The sequence below is a fragment of the Acartia tonsa genome, chromosome 10 (genome assembly GCF_053477335.1).
Source record: "Acartia tonsa isolate MP-2025a chromosome 10, ASM5347733v1, whole genome shotgun sequence".
In the NCBI taxonomy this organism is placed as follows: domain Eukaryota; kingdom Metazoa; phylum Arthropoda; class Copepoda; order Calanoida; family Acartiidae; genus Acartia; species Acartia tonsa.
This window is the reverse complement of record NC_137269.1, coordinates 3,894,035-3,912,062: the sequence shown is the minus strand read 5'-3', so window position 1 is coordinate 3,912,062 and position 18,028 is coordinate 3,894,035. Positions and strand designations below refer to the sequence as shown.

The following is an 18,028-nucleotide window of genomic DNA, read 5'->3' as shown; positions in this document are numbered from 1 at the left end:
GTAGGCTAGTTCATTAGACAGGGGCTAGTGTATCAGTATAAAATTCTTAGTAGGCTATTCCATTAGACAGGGGCTAGTCCATCAGTATAAAATTCTTAGTAGGCTATTCCATTAGACAGGGGCTAGTCCATCAGTATACAATTCTTAGTAGGCTAGTTCATTAGACAGGGGCTAGTCCATCAGTATATAATTCTAACTAAGCAATTCCATTAGACAGGGGCTAGTCCATCAGTATACAATTCTTACTTGGTTAGTCCATAAGACAGGGGCTAGTCCATCAGTATATAATTTTTAATAGGCTAGTTCATTAGACAGGGGCTAGTCCATCAGTATAAAATTCTTAGTAGGCTATTCCATTAGACAGGGGCTAGTCCATCAGTATACAATTCTTACTAAGCAATTCCATTAGACAGGGGCTAGTCCATCAGTATACAATTCTTACTTGGTTAGTCCATAAGACAGGGGCTAGTCCATCAGTATACAATTTTTAATAGGCTAGTTCATTAGACAGGGGCTAGTCCATCAGTATAAAATTCTTACTATAGTAGTCCATTAGACAAGGGCTAGTCTATCAGTATACAATTTTTAGCGGACTAGTCCATTAGACAGGGGCTAATCCATCAGTTTACAATTTTTAGCGGGCTATTCCATTAGACAGGGGCTAGACCATCAGTATATAATTCTTACTAGGCTAGTCCATTAGACAAGGGCTGGTCCATCAGTATAAAATTTTTACTAAGTTATTCCATTGGTACTCAAAATATTATTGAACTTACTTGTAAATTGTAGGTTTTCATGCCCCATCTAGACAGGGGCTAGTCCATCAGTATACGATTCTTGGCAGGCTAGTCCATTAGTACTCAAATCTGAAACATAAATTAAATAATCATGGCTAATGTTAATTGAGGAGAAAGAGATTGAAAGATAAAAAAGATATTAGAGAGAATAAGAGAGAAACGAAGAAAGATAAAAATCAATTATAAAAGTAACACGATGTCTGTTCTCATGTTTGTGTATCTGTACTAAAGGATAAATGATTATGGTTCTAATATAGCTTCTTATAGGTCCTGCCAAGAAATATCACCAATAGGAATAAATGACCCCCCGAATTTTTTTAAAATGCTCTTTTTAAAACTAAAATTGATATTGGGGGTGCGGGGTAGTCGCTTCGCTACTAAACAGAAAAAAATAGGGATTATAAAAAGTAGATGAACATTCAACAATTACGTAAATATATGTATATCATAGTAATTACCAATCAGAAAAAAAAGTATTACATAAAAAAGAATTATGTAAAACAATATAATGGCTTTTTTTGGGTGGGGTGGGTAACTTTTTCCTAGGGGCAATTTCTCTTGGGGGGATAAGTTTACTCTCCCTCTAAAAAAGTTAAAAATTATTATTCATTATCTAGTAGAATCACATCGGTTCAGTGGTTAGCGAGATCCTTCAGTACATACAGACAGACATCCTGTTACGTTTATATAGGGATAAAATTATATTATTATTGTTTTTCATTTACTAAGTATATTTGCGATTACTTTTATTTAATGAAATCTTCCAATTTTTAACATGTAGAAAACGGCCTGCTTAATTGCTTCAAGATCCATGTCAGATCTATATAGGAAATAAATGTCTATAAATGAGCTCAAGTTTTCCAAGGAATATATGATTAAAACTCATAGTGCTCCAATAATCCATAATAAACTCTCATTGCCCAGAACGATAAGACCCATTATTTTACTTTATTAAAAATAAATTCATTTTTTTCATTTCATGTTGCTATTTACCTTATATTGATGTATTTAATTTCTAATCATAAAAAAGAAAATTTAAATTTATAATATGATAAATTTAAGAAAACTATGTTTTAAAAGAATTCGATTGTGGCGACATTTTGTGTGTTCAAATATTAAACTAAAATTGTAATCATCATCATTAACCCTTTGGTGATGGTAATGTAAAGAAAAAAATATAATTTAAAAAATCTTTTAAAAATCATTTAAATTATTAAATATTTACTTTCTTTTAGATAGTAATGCCGGGTGAGGAAAATAGATTTATTGAGAAATAGATATGCATATAGAAAACTAGCCAACAGGGAGATAATTATATCGAGCCAACTCTAGTAATATTATATTATATATCCCCTCCCTTAGTATAATTAATCTTTCGTGGACCATTAGATAAAAAGATAAGTTAAGTACAATTTTTTTACCCTTTCATAAAGGGGTAAAAAAGTAATATATATATAGCAAAAAAAACACAAGCAAAAAAGTTATATTAGTAGCGAAGCTACTCTAAAACAGGCCTGTTACGTATATACATATGGCATTATTATATCTATAATACAAAGTAGAATGATGTCTGTCTGTCCGTCGGTCCATTCGTCTGTCCATCCGTTTGTCCTACGTCCCTCAAGATCTCGGTAACCACTGAACCGATTGGATACTACTCTTCAGGGTATATACCTATTGGTCCTGTGGTGGTTTTAAACTATTATCTTGGGGGACGGGACACCCAAAACCCCATCAAAAATTAAAATTCCCCCCTTCAAAAAAAATATTTTTTGAGGCAGTTACTTCAAATAAATGGCAGCACCAGAAATACTAAATTTTTTAAAAATTACCTCTTGAGGCTAGGTGCGAAGCCTAAAAGTAACAGGGTGTCTATCTCTCTTTTTGTGGGTCCGTCTGTGTGTTCGTAGCGAAGTATTTCGCTAACCGCTAAACAGATAACGCTCCCATCTATAGCTTTTTACATCCCCATTGATGATAAACAAAAATTCACCTGCTTTAGATTAAAATTTAGGATGACAGTTCAAGTTTTAACCAACCAATCAATCTGAGATAAAAGTACCCAAAGTTTTAAGGCAACGAATGAGAGGGAGTGATTATTTGAAAGTAAGGAGGGTTCATCAGTGCTTAAAATACTCTTTGTGAGAAAACACCGCTAATTTGGCTACATATTGATATGATCGCCCTTTTCCAGTATGAATTTCACTAATCAGCTGGATTAGAACCAGTTCTGAGCAATACTAAACAATCATGTATAGCATCGAATTACAGACAATTTTCCAAGAGTATTAATTAAAAATCATAAAATTAATACCAGTTTTGAGAGCCCGGAAATTGTTTTTATCTTTTAATTTTACTATCCGAGGAAAGTTGTCTATAATACGATGCAATAAATAACTATTTTTTTAACCTTTTAAAACTTTTTTTTTTTCCTTAAAGTTTCAATTTCAAAGAAATTTAATTTAGCAAAGATTAATGCAGGGATCGGCAGCCGCATTCAGGAACCTAGTAATAGTGTCTAACTTTTTATGTTTGTGACGTAACAAAAATTGAAGGATGAGAGGGGAGGTGGGAAAGGAAACCCCTAAAAAAGAGATGGATTTTTGTTACGTCACGAAGATAAAAAGTTAGACACTATTACTAGGTTCGCATTCAGCCGCGCATAAGCCTCATATCGAAACCTCATTTTGTGTGCAAAATAAATCCGAAAAGATGGATTGTCTGTTTGGGAACAGTTGTAGACATGCAGCTGAATTTTAAAGTTATAATATGACGATTTTTTTAAAGCTTACACGAGGCTGACGCGCGGCTGTCGAGCCCTGGAAAGTCATTTTTTATCTTGTGAAATATAATATTTTATTTTAATGTTTTAAAACAGGGAAAGTCCATTGGAAGATTTATCTTTTTTTAAAAGTACTCAAAATTCCAGTGTAATTTACAGTCCAATATCCTTTCCCTCCCTGATCTCATTAAATTTTTGGTGTGCTGAAATTTCATTTTCCAAATGTGTACACAGTTTCCGAGGTGTGTATTTACTACTAGCTAAAAAAGCTTCAAACTTCAAAAAAATTCTAATTTTTAATGTATAAATCGTTTATACGTTCAAAATTTTGAAAATTTGAAGCTTTTTTTTCGCTAGTAGTAAATATTGAGATAGGATGAGGAAACACCGCGGAAACTGCGTACACATTTGGAAATTAAAATTAAGCACATCAAATTTTGTCATCTTTATTTTAAAAGAGGGATCGCACATTGGACTTGAAATTACAGTATAGTACCCAAAGTTTACTAACAACAATAACTTATTTGGCTAAAAAACTTTGGGTAGTCTCATTAAAATTTGATTTTTTAGTTTTAAAACATAGTGCCAAATCTTTTCGGCCAATAATTTCAATCTACAGAAGGGGTAATCCTCATTAAAATTTGATTTTTTAGTTTTAAAACATAGTGCCAAATCTTTTCGGCCAATAATTTCAATCTACAGAAGGGGTAATCCTCATTAAAATTTGATTTTTTAGTTTTAAAACATAGTGCCAAATCTTTTCGGCCAATAATTTCAATCTAGAGAAGGGTAATCTTAATTGGGGGTGTACATCAATTTATCTTCAAGTGTCTTATCCCCAAAATCCCTGATCTATTGTTTTGAAATGTTCCTAATATTTTATTGCGAGACATTGATTCTCGGAACGGCAATGATTATATTTATTTTGGTTTTAGTTCTTTTAAATCAGTGCAAATTTAAAATACAACAAGGCAATAAAAAACAAGAAGGAGTTTTTGGGGGAGTGGGGGGGGGGGTACCCCATTCCTCCTCCACTTCCAGAAAAAGCCTACAACCTTCATATAACTAGTAGGTATATTACATGAGTAACCCATTCGGTTCAGCGGTGCCCTACCTTCTCCCTCTAATAAAGATAAATCATAACAAGTAAATATATGAAGACACATTGAAAAAGAACGAAAAATCGGTCCAGTGGTTAGCAAGATCTAACTTCTAAGCAGCCCATCCATCCATTTTCTATTTAATATTATAAATGTAAACCTTTGCAAAAATTGAAACATATTTTAGAATATCTAATCTGAAATTTTATGTCTGTAAAGACTAAATCAGGGGGGGAGGGAGCATTGGGCTGTTTATTACACTGGTCCCCAAAGTTTTATATTAATGTTTTCTTATTCTTTGGCTTAACAACAACGGGGACTTTTGATTGGTTGGTTCATGAAGTTAAACGTGTCAACCACTAATTGTAATCTACAGAAGGGGTTAGTTTGTTTATCATTCAGATGTATATTAATTCATCGGCCATTGTCTTATCCCTTTATATCCCAGAGCAAAATAAACAAAACAAATTTGAATTGTCTTCCTACTAAATTGTTTCCAAGAGAAAGATTGGATCAAGTGCGTTTCACAGTAAAATGTTCCTGGGATCGATTATTTTTAAAAGCCAAGCTTTTCTATAATTAGGGTCGGTCCGTCCGTCCGTCCATACGTCCGTCCGTCCGAGATAGTTAGCTTTTATTCGTTAATTTAGGCATGTTAGAATTGTCCTATCGATTTCAAACTTTGCATTTTGATTACTGTAGTAGTTAGGTACGATTTAGAAAGTATAGCAACTCTATAATCATTACCAGAATGTCCGTACGTCCATTTTAAACATGTTGATTTTTCTACTTTTTTAACAACAAATTTTTATGTGATCTAATTATCCGTTTGAACTGATTTTTGGTATGTTGATTCCTGGGACAACAAAGAACAATATTTTAAGCGAAGCAACTCTATAATTAAGTCCTAAAGATGTAAGTATGTCCATAAACATTATCCTGTATCAAGCAGTTTTTCAAAAAATTTACTTACAATTTTGCTTCGAATCTTATACTTTTATATTCTGATTATTCAGTTCAGACACTATACAAGTGTTAATGTCCGTTTGTCCTACAGTTTCAGTGCTTCGCTTTTATGGATGTTGTCATCCTTGTTAAAACAGCTAAACGTACAAGTTATTCCTGCACATTACAGTGTCCCATAAGCCTTTTTTTAAGAATTTTGACAAGCACCCTAATGAAATGATGATGATTGAACCCAAAAATGAAGTTCTAGGTTTATTATTGCAGCCTTATGTGAATTTCGATTTTTTTTACTTCTAGTCTGAGAAAATCATTAAAAAACCTCTAAAAATTGGCAAATTCCCAAAAAAACTAAAAATGGTGGTTTTTCAATCATTTCTTAGACTAGGAGCGACATATTCTTAAACGTACTTTGGTTCTGATTCTACTCCACAAGACCTTCTCTTGGGACCCCATATTGAGGGGGGGGGGGGAGTAAAATTCTTAGAACATATTTTAAGGTATGAGTGCACAGGGAAAGTTTGACTGGCTGTTTGATTGCCATTATCTAATAGAATTAATAGATTTTTTAAGATAATTTTTCCACTCTTTGACAATTTTAATATAATTAGCGACTACGCCCCTAAAAGACTCTAGGGGCATTTGAGGTAAGCGGGGTGGGGAATTGAACGACTGCCCCTCATCAATAATCATCAATCAGATACCCTCCCAAAAAATAGTTCAAAACCTTCTTAGGACTTAAAAGTAACTTGTAACGGAAACCCATGTTTGTTGAGCGGTTAACGAGATCCTTCGCTACAGACAAAAAAGCTTACTACTTTATACAATAGGATTAAATAAACGTGATTTTTATTATATATGATTAATTAATCCAAATTTTGATTATATAAGTTTTATTACGTAAATAAAAGGATTAATTAGTTGGTTATCAAATATTTTTTTTCTCATAATTCTAAGTAGTTAATTTCTTTAAAAATACAATTTGTTATCGAATAAGTTAATTATTCTTATAAGACCAGTTATACAAGCCTCTATAGATTTTTTTGTTCGTAAAAATTTTTTATCTTTTCCTCCTAATAGCCTAAAACCTACCACGCACCATTAACAAATTTAAGAACATATTCAAAGACGGACATAAGGGGGGGGGTTTTAATGCAACCATCTCGTAATCAGTGAGCAAATGGCACTTAGAATTCGAATTTCGATCTGAAATTTTGCATGAGTAATCCTTGATAGGTCTATTTTCCCTAAATCGAACAAAAAGTTGGAAAAGTAACGGCTGGCGGCTGGCAGCTCAGCCGTTTAGCCGTTTTTTGCCTATTTTTAGGGCAAATTCATCATTATTTACGTAGGAATTAACTTTTTAAAACATATTTCTGGTTTAATTCATGTTAAATGATAACAATAACCATTTTTTAAAATTTTTAGTACCAGCTGCTAAACGGCTAGAACCGGCTGAAAACGGCTGGGAGCCGCGAAGAGTATAAAGGGTAGATAGGGATTGTGACATGTCTAGGGGTAGGTTTCTATGGGTGCTGAGCTCAAAAATGCTACTAAAAATAGTGACGGCAAATCCATATGGCAGCTGGGTAACAGCTGCAGCTCAACTGCGAGCGGCCAAGAGTAGAATGAGTAGATAGGGCTTGTGACGTGTCTAGGGGTAGGTTTTTATAGGTGCTGAGCTCAAAAATGCTAACAAAAATAGTGGAGGCCCATCCACATGGCAGCTGGGTAATGGACGCAGCTCAGCTGGGTAACGGCCACAGCTCAGACGAGATAGGCCAAGAGTAGAATGAGCACATGAGGCATGTGACATGTCCAGGATTAGGTTTTTATGGGTGCTGAACTCAAAAATGCTTCTATAAATAGTTTCGGCCAATCCCTATGGCAGTTAAGTAATAGCTGCTGCTCAGCTGCAAGCGGCTAAGAGTAGAATGATTAGATAGGGCTTGTGACGTGTCTAGAAGTAGGTTTTTATGGGTGCTTGCTGAGCTCAAAAATGGTACCAAAAATAGTGGCAGCCCATCCATATGGCAGCTGGGTAACGGCCAAAGCTCAGCTGGTAGAGGCCAAGAGTAGAATGAGTACATAGGGCATGTGACATGTCTAGGGGTAGGTTTTCATGGGTGCTGAGCTCAAAAATGCTACCAAAAATAGTGGCGACCCATCCATATGGCAGCTGAGTAACAGCTGCGAGTGGCCAAGAGTAGAATAAGTAGATAGGGCTTGTGACGTGTCTAGAGGTAGGTTTTTATGGGTGCTGAGCTCAAAAATGGTACCAAAAATAGTGGCGACCCATCCACATTGCAGCTGGGTAACAGCTGCAGCTCAGCTGCGCGCCACCAAGAGTATAATGAGTAGATAGAGCTTGTGACGTGTCTCGGGGTAAGTTTTATGGGTGTTGAGCTCAAATAAGCTACTAAAAATAGTGGCGACCAATCCATATATGGCAGCTGAGTAACAGCTACTGCTCAGCTAGGAGTGGCCAAGAGTAGAATGAGTAGATAGGGCTTGTGATGTGTCTTAGGGTAGGTTTTTATGAGTGCTGAGCTCAAAATGCTACCAAAAATAGTGGTGACTCATTCATGTGGCAGCTGGGTAACGGCGGCAGCTCAGCTGGGAGCGGCCGAAAGTAGAATGAGTACATAGGGCTTGTGACGTGTCCAGGGGTAGGTATTTATGAGTGCTGAGCTCAAAATACTACCAATAATAGTGGCGGCTCATCCATATGGCAGCTGGGTAACAGCTACAGCCCACAAGCCCTATCTACTCATTCTACTCTTAGCCTCCCCCAGCTGAGCTGCAGCCGTTACCCAGCTGCCATATGGATGGGTTGCCACTATTTTTGGGAGCATTTTTGAGCTCAGTCCCTATAAAAACTTACCACAAGACACGTCACAAGCCCTATGTACTCATTTTACTCTTGGCCGCTCCCATCTGAGCTGCAGCTGTTGCTCAGATGCCATATAGATTGGCTGCCACTATTTTTGGTACCATTTTTGAGCTCAGCACCCATTAAAACCTACCCCTAGACACGTCAAAAGCCTTATCTACTCATTCTACTCTTGGCCTCTCACAGCTGAGCTGCGGCCGTTACCCAGCTGCCATATGGAAGGACTGCCACTATTTTTGGTAGCATTTTTGAGCTCAGCACCCATAAAAACCTACCCCTAGACACGTCATAAGCCCCATCTATTCATTTTACTCTTGACCGCTTGCAGCTGAGCAGCAGCTGTTACCCAGCTGCCATATGTATTGGCCGCCACTATTTTTGGTACCATTTTTGAGCTCAGCACCCATAAAAACCAAAACCAAAAATAGTGGTGACTCATCCATGTGGCAGCTGGGTAACGGCGGCAGCTCAGCTGGGAGCGGCCGAAAGTAGAATGAGTACACAGGGCTTGTGACATGTCCAGGGGTAGGTATTTATGAGTGCTGAGCTCAAAATACTACCAATAATAGTGGCGGCTCATCCATATGGCAGCTGGGTAACAGCTACAGCCCACAAGCCCTATCTACTCATTCTACTCTTAGCCTCCCCCAGCTGAGCTGCAGCCGTTACCCAGCTGCCATATGGATGGGTCGCCATTATTTTTGGGAGCATTTTTGAGCTCAGTCCCCATAAAAACTTACCCCAAGACACGTCACAAGCCCTATGTACTCATTTTACTTTTGGCCGCTCCCATCTGAGCTGCAGCTGTTGCTCAGATGCCATATAGATTGGCTGCCACTATTTTTGGTACCATTTTTGAGCTCAGCACCCATTAAAACCTACCCCTAGACACGTCAAAAGCCTTATCTACTCATTCTACTCTTGGCCTCTCACAGCTGAGCTGCGGCCATTACCCAGCTGCCATATGGATGGACTGCCACTATTTTTGGTGGCATTTTTGAGCTCAACACCCATAAAAACCTACCCCTAGACACGTCATAAGCCCCATCTACTCATTTTACTCTTGACCGCTCGCAGCTGAGCAGCAGCTGTTACCCAGCTGCCATATGTATTGGCAGCCACTATTTTTGGTACCATTTTTGAGCTCAGCACCCATAAAAACCTACCCCTAGACACGTCACAAGCCCTATCTACTCATTCTACTCTTGGCTGCTCGCAGCTGAGCAGCAGCTATTACTCAACTGCCACATGGATTGGCCATCACTATTTTAGGTAGTATTTTTGAGCTCAGCAACCATAAAAACCTAACCCTGGAGATGTCACATGCCCTATGTACTCATTCTACTCTTGGCCTCTCCCAGCTGAACTGCCGCCGTTACCCAGCTGCCACATGGATAGGCCGCCACTATTTTTGGTAGCATTTTTGAGCTCAGCACCCATAAAAACCTACCCCTAGACACGTCACAAGCCCTATCTACTCATTCTACTCTTGGCCGCTCGCAGCTGAGCTACAGCTGTTACCCAGCTGCCATATGGATTGGCCGTCACTATTTTTAGTAGTATTTTTGAGCTCAGCACCCATAAAAACCTACCCCTAGACATGTCACAAGCCCTATATACTCTTCATACTCTTGGCCGCTCTCAGCCGTTTTCAGCCGGTTCTAGCCGTTTAGCAGCTGGTACTAGAAATTTAAAAAATGGTTATTGCTATCATTTAATATCTATTAAACCAAAACTATGTTTTAAAAAGTTTATTCCTACGTAAATAATGATGAAGTTGCCCTAAAAATAGGCAAAAAACAGCTAAACGGCTGAGCTGCAGCCGCCAGCCGTTACTTTTCCAATTTTTTTGTTCGATTTAGGGAAAATAGACCTACCAAGGATTACCCATGCAAAATTTCAGCTCGAAATTCGAATTCTAAGTGCCATTTGCTCACTGATTACGAGATGGTTGCATTAAACCCCCCCCCCCCTTATTTCTTAATTTTGTAAAAGTGGCATCTATAGAGAATGGGGAAGAAGGTAATATCCAAAATCAGTCTTAAATTTTTATGTGCCGCTTTTTAAAGGTTTTTGCCTATCAATTCTTCACAATATGAAGTTCTATTTTGAATGTTTAATATGTCTTTGGTGGCCCTTTAAAGCAAGTTATTCGGAAATTATTCACAACCTTTGTTAGCAAGTCTTAACTAAGTAACCCACCCCCATGGTAGAAACCTTTTCAAAACATCTTTGGTACAGTATAGCCATATTCTTGCTAGGGAAGGGATCTTAAGGGATAAGATAATGAAGGATAGATTGATATACATCCCCAATGCTGATAAACAAAAGTATCCTAAAAACTAAGATTATTGGTTGAAAAGTTGCGACATAACTAGTATTGAAACCAATCAATCACAATTGAATAAAAGTACCCAAAGTCGCGTGCTTATAAAACTTTAGATACCAGGGTAACTTACAAACCAATTTCCTCTCCCTCCCTGGCCTACTGCCCGTTTAAGAGATATTTTGCATCAAACCCTCAATACTTTGAGAAATAGATGTGAGTTATATTTGGCAATCTTATCTTAATAAAAACAAACAAAAAATCACAGTGTTTTTTCAATTTTACAAAAAAAATATTTAAATTTTCTTTTTCTTTCTCTCTTTTTCTTTTTCTCTTTTTTTCTCCCTTTTTTTTCTTTCCCCCTCTCTCTCTCTCTCTCTCTCTCTCTCTCTCTCTCTCTCTCTCTTCTCTCTCTCTCTCTCTCTCTCTCTATATATATATATATATATATATATATATATATATATATATATATATCTCTATCTCTATCTCTTTCTCTCTCTCTCTCTCTCTCTCTCTCTCTCTCTCTCTCTCTCTCTCTCTCTCTCTCTCTCTCTCTCTCTCTCTCTCTCTCTCTCTCTCTCTCTCTCTCTCTCTCTCTTTCGGGTCTTATGGATATTTGATTTTTTAATTATACCTAATATCTTTTTTTGTTCATTTTTTCAGAATTATTCTTTTAAACAATATTCCTGTTTAATGAGAACACCTTGAGTAGGCTCTGATAGATAACATTGAATATATCTTGACATATTATCAGGGAGTAAAGGAGGGGAAAATGAGCAATTAATTCAATTCAGAGTTTTCGCTGAAAGGCCATGAAATCCAGATTTATCCAGAAAATTTGAAGAAAATTGTTAAGGGTGTGTTAATCAAATTTAGAAAACTATAAAATAAGAAAAAAGTTTTAAGAGAAAAACATTCATTTGAAAATTAGATTACCAGTACATCAGACTGACTTAACCATTCTGTAATTAATTACTAGAAAAATCATCCCTGGAATTCGTTTATCCCATAATTAAATTTAAAATGACACCTTGTACAAGAATTAAATTTAAGGGTTCTTAGATTGTTTATTACACAAATATCACGATAAAGTTTTTATTTATGAAGTGATATTTTTTGGAGAAAAAGATATTGTTAAAACCAGCCATCTCAAGAAATTTTTTGTCTGCTATATTCAAAACTAACTAGCGAGTTAGCGGCTATGATGCTCTAGTACCCAAAGTCAGACAGAACCTGCTAAATTCTTGCACATTCTCTTTAAGCCAGTACCCAAAGTCTGAGACTCCTAAAAATTGAATATTCGATCCATTGTCCCCTCCCTTACTCCCTGAATATTATATTAATACCCAGGTATAGAGGAGATAAGACAATGATAGATAATATTGAATACATCTTGACATATTATATTAATACCCAGGTATAGAGGGGATAGGATAATGATAGATAATGTTGAATATATCTTCACATATTATATTAATACCCAGGTATAGAGGGGATAGGATAATGATAGATAATATTGAATATATCTTGACATATTATATTAATACCCAGGTATAGAGGGGATATGATGTGATAGATAATATTGAATATATCTTCACATATTATATTAATACCCAGGTATAGAGGGGATAGGATAATGATAGATAATATTGAATATATCTTCACATATTATATTAATACCCAGGTATAGAGGGGATAGGATAATTATAGATAATATTGAATATATATCTTCACATATTATATTAATACCCAGGTATAGAGGAGATAGGATAATGATAGATAATATTGAATACATCTTCACATATTATATTAATACCCAGGTATAGAGGGGATAGGATAATTATAGATAATATTGAATATATATCTTCACATATTATATTAATACCCAGGTATAGAGGGGATAGGATAATTATAGATAATATTGAATATATATCTTCACATATTATATTAATACCCAGGTATAGAGGGGATAGGATAATTATAGATAATATTGAATATATATCTTCACATATTATATTAATACCCAGGTGAACAGGGGATAGGATAATGATAGATAATATTAAATATATATCTTCACATATTATATCAATACCCAGGTGAACAGGGGATAGGCCAACGAAAGATTTACATTCTGCTTATTCAATTCTGGATCTCTATAATTGTTAATGTTCGTTTGACTTACCGTTTCAAAGCTTTGTTTTTATATAGCCGTCATTCTTGTTTTTAAGAAAAAAATCTAAAGATAATCTTAGCTGAAAATAATGAATAGAATTCATTTTAATTCATAAGAAACAATAGATTTAATTCCATAAAAATCTGATCATTTTATGATAAAACACGTCTTACATTTTTTCCAAAAATTTATCATTTCTTATTCAAAAGAAGTTTTTAATTTTTTTGTCAGCTATAAGCAAGATATTTTACTACACATAGACAAAGAGAGACATCCTGTTACCGATGTATAAGGATATAAAATTTTGTACCTAGAATTGGTGTCATTGTAAAAATAATCTTTTATATAAAAAGATGTATTATAACAGTGAAAACTAAAAATAAAGTTTTACACATCCATGGTCCAAAGTGAAAATATCTAAGATTTAATAAGAACTATCATAAGAAAAAGAACTATTACAATAGTGAAAACTAAAATAAAGTTTTACACATCCATGGGCCCATAGTGAAACTTTAAGATCTAATAAGAACCATCATAAGAAAAACAACTATTATAATAGTGAAAACTAAAAATAAAGTTTTACACATCCATGGTCCCATAGTGAAAATATATGAGATTTAAGAAGAACTATCATAAGACAAAGAACTACTACAATAGTGTAAATTAAAATAAAGTTTTACACATCCATGGGCCCATAGTGAAACTTTAAGATCTAATAAGAACCATCATAAGAGACTGAAAATAATAGTGAAAACTAAAAATAAAGTTTTACACATCCATGGTCCAAAGTGAAAATATCTAAGATCTAATAAGAACTATCATAAGAAAAAGAACTATTACAATAGTGAAAACTAAAATAAACTTTTACACATCTATGGTCCCATAGTGAAAATATATGAGATTTAAGAAGAACTATTGAAAGACTAAAAATAGTATAGTATTATCATGGAGGAATGGGACATTGGGCTGTTTATTACACTAGTCCCTAAAGTTTTATTTTAACGTTTTCTCTCTGTTGGCTTAAGACTTTAGGGACTTTTATTAAATTTTTATTGGTTGATTCATTAGGTTGAGATTGCTAACGTTTTAACCACTATTTGTAATCTACAGAAGAATTAATTTTGTGTATCATCATTATAGGGTTGTACTTTATTTAATTTATCGGCCATTGTCTTTTTCTTTAAAAATCTGATTATAATAAAGAAAACTAAAATATATTTTTACACATTAATGGTCCCATAGTGAAAATATCTAAGAAAAGTAAGAAAAAAAACTAGTATAAGAATAATAAGAAAACATGTTTTTATCCTAAATAACGAGGTACAAAATCAGTTGTAAAGTGTAAACAGATACAATAATAGATAATAGTCTAAAGGGATAGGACAATGGCCGATAAATTGATGTTCATCCCCAATGATCATACACAAATTTACCCCTTCAGTAGATTAAAATAGTGCTTGAAACGTTTAATCACTCAACATAATAAATCAAAATTTACCCAAAGTTCCCGAAGTTGTTTAGCCAACGAATGAGAAAGCGTTATTATAAAACTTTAGGGACTAGTGCAATAAACTGCCTTGCACTGTCTCCTAGCTCTTTGCATAATAGAACTCTTTTATTGATAAAAATTTAAACATGAGAAACATTTCTATTCTAATAAGAGCTGAAATAAAGCTTATATATAAGTCAATCCTTTTCTTTATCTTTTTAGCAATGCCCCGTGATGGTTTTAGGCTATTTTTAGAAATAAGTTAGGGGATGGTTTTTGGCTATGTTCTATCTATCCCTACCCCTACGATTACAGATCATTCAAATACTAGGAACGGAGTTTAGATAGACTATTTATTAGCGATTAAATCAATCCACCAATCTATTTTGTAATCTATCAATATTGTAATCTATCCATCCATCTATCCCTCCTTCAATTTGTGTATTTCTCTTGTTAAAAAGTTTTTGAAGAATTGTTGAAAACTTAAAGTTTGTGATTGGATAGAAAAAAAACCGGTGCAATTCAAATCATGCTAAAGATATTAAACAGCAAATTTATCAGTTTTTGCAGCTTTTTTAGGATTGCTAGCATTTTAAAGACAATAGATTGTGATGTTTTAGTAGCATGGCGTTTTCTCTAAAAGTTTCTTGTTGAGAAAAGAACCCCACATTCTCATATCTTTTAACTTGTAATTAATTGGGAGAGGTAGTTTTAGTTTATTAGTTAGGTTAGGTTAAAATGGGTACTGGGTAATCTAAACCCACCTCCCCCCTAACCCCCTTTCTTATTTCAAACACAAGGGGGGGGGTCAGTGCTCGACAGGCACTTTAAGGGGAAGTACCATTAAAAATATATTGATTAAAATCCTTATAATACCGTTATACCGATAATATGATTAATATGTATTTAATGACACAATTTTAATATTTATTAAATTAATTAAAGAACAGCAAAAAAATTTATATCAATCAAAGAATTTAAATGAAGGTTTTGTTTAAACTTAAAAGTGTAAACACTATTATAAAGTAAAGTTAAGAAGAAAATTGGATAAAGAGAGATAATTTTCAAAGATAAGACAATGGACGATATATTAATATACACCCTCAATGATGAGTAACAATATTACACCTTCTTAATTATTGGTTGAAAAGTATGGAATAAACCAATCAAAATTCAATAAAAGTACCCAAAATTTTTGAGTCAATGAATAAGATTTAAAGCTTTGGGTACCAGAGTAATTAAAGGTCCAAAGTCCCCTTCCTCCCTGAATAATTTTAAAAATTGATGATATCAAACGATTCCTAAATATCCTACACCTTTTCAAAATAGCCTAAAACCAAACCACAAAATATAAGATTTTATTTACAAGATTTTTTCATTAAATCATACATCATTTAATTCAGATATTCAAATGTTTAATGTGGTCCAGAGAAGGTTTATATTTTTTTAGGGGAGGGTAACTCCACCCCTCCAGGTAAAATTCCCCCCCCCCAAAAAAAAAAAATATTTTTTAACTTCATCTTTCTGAAACTAAAATTAAAAGTGGAGTGTTATATTTCCCAATCCCCTTCTCTCACGTGCCCCTAGAGGCCTCTAGGAGCTTATCCGCTAGTTTGAAATATCACAATAAAGTATAATATGTCTTAAATATTTGTAGAAGTTTCTTTATAAATATTTGCTGTATAAAAGTTATATATAAGAATGGTGAGAAAATAAAATGTTTTTTCATTAAGGACAAAATATTTTGAAATATACAGTAAAAACAGCTAATAATAACAGCTTTATAGAAAAGCTATATAAATAAAACCAATCTGGGAGATTGTTTTTAATTGGGGAAAAATGGGGCAAATAACTTAATTTAATCGTTTCAGTGTAAAATTAACTGCGCCCTAGCATGTATTACAGATAAAAACAGCCTAAAACTATCCCAGAACAAAATTTCCCTATAATAGAGAACTCTATTGGTTTCGTGGTAAAATAGATCTAATTAAACAGACACACTCATAAAGACAACCATCCTGTTACTTTAATATAAGGATTAATGACTTTGTCTCTAACTGTAAAAGGGATAAGACAATGACCTATAAATTTATCTACTTCCATAATGATGATACACAAAACTACCCAATTGTAGATTACAAATAGTGGTAAAAATGTCAGGACACTTAATAAACCAACCAATCAACCTTTAGTAAAAGTCCTCAAAGTTGTTAAGTCAACGAATAAGAAAACATTATTATTAAACTTTTGGACGAATCGAAACGATAGCACAATGTCTTCTCCCTCCTTATTAAAAATGATAACATGCTAATTATAAAAATTAGCTGGATAAGTTGAAACTTTTAGTAGGAGGAGAAGAGAAAAGATTGGATTATCTTAAGTTGGCCTAAAGTAATTAGATCTCTCCTTCAAATCAGAGATATATGGATAACTAGATAAACTTATCCTAAGTTGAACTTAAGTAATTAACATCTCTTAAAAAATGGAGAAATTGAATTTGTTAAATCTATGATTATCTTTAGTTGGCCCAAAGTAATTAGATCTCTCCTTCAAATCAGATATAAATGGCTAAGTACATAAACTTCAGATTATATTAAGTTGTAGTTAAGTTAGTTGAATGAATTAATATTTCTTTTCAAAATTGAATATGATAATTCATATTATCTTAAGTTAACCCTAAGTAATTAGATATCTCCTTCAAATCAGAGATAAATGGATAATAGATAAACTATAGGTTATATTAAGTTGTAGTTAAGTTAGTTGAATGAATTAATATTTCTTTTCAAAATTGAATATGATAATTCATATTATCTTAAGTTAACCCTAAGTAATTAGATATCTCCTTCAAATCAGAGATAAATGGATAATAGATAAACTATAGGTTATATTAAGTTGTAGTTAAGTTAGTTGAAAGTAATTAATATTTCTTTTAAAAATTAAAGAAATATGATAATGTTAACCAAAAGTAATTAGACCTCTCCTTCAAATCAGAGTTAAATAGATTAGTAATAAAAACTTATCATAATTTGAACTTAAATAATTAGTATCTCTTTAAAAAATGGAGAAATTGAAACATGATTATCTTGGCTCAAAGTATATAGATATCTGCTTCAAATCATAGATAAATAGATAAGTAGATAAACTTATCTTCAAATCAACATAATGTATATCTTTCTTTTTAACAGGGAAAAAAATGTAAGTATATTATTTTTAGTGCATAATCTCTTTATCACCACCCTCAATTCATCTAAGTTTGAATGCATCAAGTGCTTTTTGTTGTTGCATATTCCCTTTATTCCTGAAACCATTTCTTTAGTGCATATTCCATTCATTCAATCTCTAATATCTTTACCTATTATTGAGTGTTCGTCTATTTGCTAAATGTTCCCTTTGACTAATACCTTTTAACTTAATATTTTTTGTTGTACAGTCCCTTTATCCCTGGTATCTTCCCCCTCTCTCTTTTTATCTAAGTTTGTATGCGTCCAGTATTATTTAGTGC

At 33.8% G+C, this 18,028-nt stretch overlaps 1 protein-coding gene across 1 annotated transcript in view; it reads right to left on the bottom strand.

Moving 5' to 3' along the window:
- Positions 1–18,028, bottom strand: part of LOC145329206 (uncharacterized) — a 114,229-nt gene that overhangs the window by 79,402 nt on the left and 16,799 nt on the right. The window contains exon 2 of the mRNA XM_080173257.1: positions 777–866. The gene's annotated coding sequence lies outside the window, so the exon portion shown is untranslated. The remainder of the gene's footprint in view (positions 1–776; positions 867–18,028) is intronic.